At 43.3% G+C, this 4707-nt stretch overlaps 1 pseudogene; it reads right to left on the minus strand.

Moving 5' to 3' along the window:
• Nucleotides 1-2418: 2418 nt before the first annotated feature.
• On the minus strand, nucleotides 2419-4082 carry LOC147433042 (uncharacterized; annotated as a pseudogene).
• Between the last annotated feature and the right edge of the window lie 625 nt (nucleotides 4083-4707).

Here is a 4707-nt window from a genome sequence, read left to right on the forward strand (position 1 = left end):
AATACTCCCTCATCCACCCCAACACCCTTGCTTCAATGCACCATTTCATGTACACTACATGGACCCCCAAACTGTCATGAATCAATACAAAGGAGAAAAAATCGTGCCCCATAGACTTGAATATTTATCATTATCTGGCATACCAGTATAAGCAAAAGAACCATTTGCATTCTCATACCAAACACTAAAAAAAGATATCACGCCTACAAACAATAAGCACTATTGTGTACACCACAAATCATCTTCTGGCCCCTGCGAGCGTGAACAAAAGGCTTAAAGCATACTCAATAAATAAAATTCACATAAAACGGAAATGCTCCATATCATGACTTTCTGAGATCCTTCATGAAAAAATATGAATACCAAGAGTGAAGAAAAGGGGTGTCGTGGAGGCCATAACTGAGACAAAAACCGCTTTCTAGAGAATTCATTTGAAATGAAACAGAACGCCAGCCCCAAAAAACACGAGGGCGTTGATAAAAGCATACAATTGGAACATTTTGGTGTAACCATGTTATATATGTAGCTCATTGAAAATGAGCTAGCGTTTCGTTAGTCAATCTCTTGTTTCTTCTGACATCAAGAAGAAGCACATCAAATGTCACATTGTCGAAGGCTTGACCCAAATCCTTGGAGGTAAAAGAGAAGTCATTGAACCTATACTTAGGAACGACAAAAAAAAGCTCTACAGGTCCGGGACGAACTTATCCAAGATATTGCAAGGCTCGACTGATGCCTGATGCAAAGGACTCCCTTGACTTATTCTTGTTATCGGACATAGTTACTTGGAAAATTCTTGCAGGTGTATCACCATTCTTCTCATAGAGAGCTCTGTCGTCCCAAGCCTTATTGTTGCTTGACACAGGACGAAGGTAAGTAGAGTTATCCAGAATTGCAGCTGGAAAGACATCTTCTGTGGCTGCATCTTTTCTACCCGTACCAGATATCAACCAAGTCTGATTTAGCAATCTTGTGAATTGCTATGTATACCCTAGGTCATCCTTCGGATCAGGTTTTCATACTGTGAATATACGCACCTCTTGAATGAGAGAATGAAACTCCTCTTCGAATAATTTTGCAATGTAGTTTGGTGACATGTCTCCTTTGCCAATTCTAGCAAACCTTTCACCAAGCTCCGCGCTCCTCCTAAGTGCGGCAGTTTCGTAAATCATAGAGGAGGTATACTTACTTGCAAGGGTAACCCGGGAGCCTGCACACAGCTCATTCATAGCATAGTGAAACAGTTTGTGGCTGACATCCTGAATTGCCAAACTATTCACAAAATGTAGCACGGCTTGAAAATTTGTGATCTGCTCAGTTGCTTCATTCGAAATATCACAGTCGTCTTCAGTCCCAAGAACATAGCGAGGGATGCCACCCCAATGTGCAAACCGATCTGTCACTGTATCGGAATTTAAACCAAAAACCTGCTTGTTCAGGGTGAAAATTTCCTTCAAGGTCCACACAGGATCGTACAGAAGCTTGATATCACCTCTTTTTGCAAATTCAGAATAATTCTTTTTTGGCTGGTGAGCATGCAGCTACACATTTCACAGGAAAATGGAAGTCCTCAACTCGAGAATCACAAAAGTACCAAGGAGTGCTATCAAAGATCCCAGACACAGAGGATAGAGACATATGACCAGAGACCTCCAACTTGGAGCCATCGTCCAGGCACCTGAAAACAAAATATGGAAGGGTTTCTCTCTTGAACTTTGCAATGGCATTCTCTTTGTTCTGAGCAACAGTGCGCCAAAGCAAGTACAAAAGAAACCATGTTTTTCCAATACCCGGGTTTCCCAAGAGAACCACACTGACTGGCAGGGCTAATCTCACTTTAGAATAACGGGCCAGCCATTCTTTAATGCGGTCTAAGATCACATTGCAGCAGCTTCTGATATAAATGGAGAGGGATTGTTCTGCTGTATACGATCATGCATGTGCAACAGCATCCGCCAAAGGTGTGCCAGCCTGAAAGTGAAGGAACTTGTCGACGAGGACTTTGGAGTTACCATCCTCTTCAATCTACTCATCATCATCAATATCCTCAATCTCTTTGAGAAAAGCTTGTTTAGGATTCGCCAGATGCTGCCAGGCTTCCACGTCTGTCTTCACATCCACCAAATGTGCCCTTGTTGTCCTAAACTGTCGCACTTGCTGCCACCACCACTCTGGAGGACTGCGCTCCAGCATTTTTGATGGTTGTTGCAACATTTTTGATCCGATCAGAAGGCACTTGCTAATACGAATCATCTGTCTCTCTGTCTGGTGTAGTGTTGCCCTCATCGCGTGTGTTGGAGATGCTCCTGCTTTAAAACAGGTAACTGTTGAGCACGTATGACCTACGAGTATGACTACTAAAGCACATACCAATTGCTTACAAAATTACATTTAACATTTCCTACCTCAATACATCAATCACTCAAAAAATTTCACATCATCCATGTCTGCAGAATGCATTGCATAATCTACCATAATTGCAGAGGTAACAGTCATACACAAAAGGCATCTACAGTATATATCCAGCATCCAAAGGAGTCTCTCTTTCTCACACACACCCACACAGCACACAGATCGAGAACCAGGCCATTTGCACATACCTGCTTGAGCACGTGGACTAGGGCGCAGTAAAGCTATGGCGACCTTCTGCATCTCGTGAGCGGTCGTGGATTTGAGACAATGCTTGAAAAAAAAATTCCGCAAGTCGTGAGCGGTCGTGGTTTGAGACAGTGCTCGGGAAAAAACTAGGTTTGAGTCTTTGAGAGAGAGAGATGCTAGAGAGAAAATAAAAGAGAGAGAAAGCTAGAGAAAGAGGATCCTGATGGCTTTTTTAAGGTTGGGATTTTTGGCGTAACTAGATGTGCATGGGTAGCAGTGCAAGCATGGGAGGGCCGAGGATTGAATACAAATTATCTATACTAGCTCGCGTGATCCGCCGCGCTCATTTTTACTCCCTTGGACTAATATATATATATATATATATATAAAGGAGGGGAGCATTTTAGATGGGGCGCTCTCCATTGAGCAAAAGCTGAGGTGGCAGCAGCCCATGGCCTTCGAATTTTGGCCCCCGACCTTTGAGTCTTTAAAAATTCAGATTTTAATTTAGAAAAAGTCGTGGGATAGACTGTATTCAACTGCCACCTTTGAATGTTTATAAGAGGAAGAAAATAGAAGGCATTACATATCTTGGATGCGAGGAAAGGTAGGAGAAATAGTAGGTTCTCTCTCTCTCTCTCTCTTTCTCTTTCTCTTTCTTCCCCCCCCCCCCCCCCTCCCTTCCCAAATCATAGCGTTAAGAGGGAGGTTCTCTCTCTCTCTCTCTCTCTCTCTCTCTCATACAAGCGGTTCTCACTACATGAGTAGCTTCTTACTAAATTATAGAGAAGCTATACTTACTTGCAAGGATAACCCTGTAGCCTGTACACAGCTCATTCACAGCATAGTGAAACAGTTTGTGGCTGACATCCTGAATTGCCAAACTATTCACAAAATGTAGCACGGCTTTAAAATCTGTGATCTGATCAATTGCCTAATTCAAAATGTCATAGCCGTCTTCTGTCCCAAGAACGTAGCGAGGGATGCCACCCCAATGTGCAAACCAATCTGTCACGATATCGGGATTTAAATCAAAAACCTGCTTGTTCAGGGTGAAAATTTCCTTCAAGGTCCACACAAGATCGTACAGAAGCTTGATATCACCTCTTTTTGCAAATTTAGAGTAATTATTTTTGGCTGGTGAGCACGCAACTACACATTTCATAGGAAAATGGAAGTCCTCAACTCGAGAATCACAAAAGTACCAAGGAGTGCTATCGAAGATCCCGGACGCAGAGGACAAAGACCTATGACGAGAGACCTCCAACTTGGAGCCACTGTCCAGCCACTTAAAAGCAAAATATGGAAGGGTTTCGCTCTTGAACTTTGCAATGGCATTCTCTTTGTACAAAAGAAACCGTGTTTTTCCAATAGCCGGCTCTGCCCAAGAGAACCACACCCACTGGTTGGACTATTCTCACTTTAGAATAACGGGCCAGCCATTCTTTACTGCGGTCTAAGATCACATTGTAGAAGCGTCTCATATAAATGGAGAGGGGTTGTCCTGTTGTTTAGGATCCGCCAGATGCTGCCAGGCTTCCACATCTGTATTCACATCCACCAATGTGCCCTTGTTGTACTAAACTATCGCACTTGCTGCCACCACCACTCTGTAGGACTGCTCTCTATCATTTTTGATGGCTGTTGCAACATTTTTGATCCGATCAGCAGCACTTGCTGATACGAATCTCTGTCTCTCTGTCTGGTGTAGTGTTGCGCTCATCGCATGTGTGGAGCTGCTCCTACTTTAAAAGAGGTAACTGTTGAGCACGTATGACCTACGAGTATGACTACTAATGCACATACCAATTGCTTACAGAATTACATTTAACATTTCATCATCCATGTGTGCAGAAAGCATTGCATAATCTACCATAGTTACAAAGGTAGCAGTGATGTGCACAGACATACACAAAAGGCATCTACACCATACATCCAGCATTCTCTCTTTCTCACACACACACACACACACACACACACACACACACACACACACACACACACACACACACACACACACACACACACACACACACACACACACACACACACACACACACACACACACACACACACACACACACACACACACACGCATGCACCGCATGT

The sequence above is a fragment of the Adiantum capillus-veneris genome, chromosome 20 (assembly GCF_014529385.1).
Source record: "Adiantum capillus-veneris isolate H3 chromosome 20, ASM1452938v2, whole genome shotgun sequence".
Taxonomy (NCBI): domain Eukaryota; kingdom Viridiplantae; phylum Streptophyta; class Polypodiopsida; order Polypodiales; family Pteridaceae; genus Adiantum; species Adiantum capillus-veneris.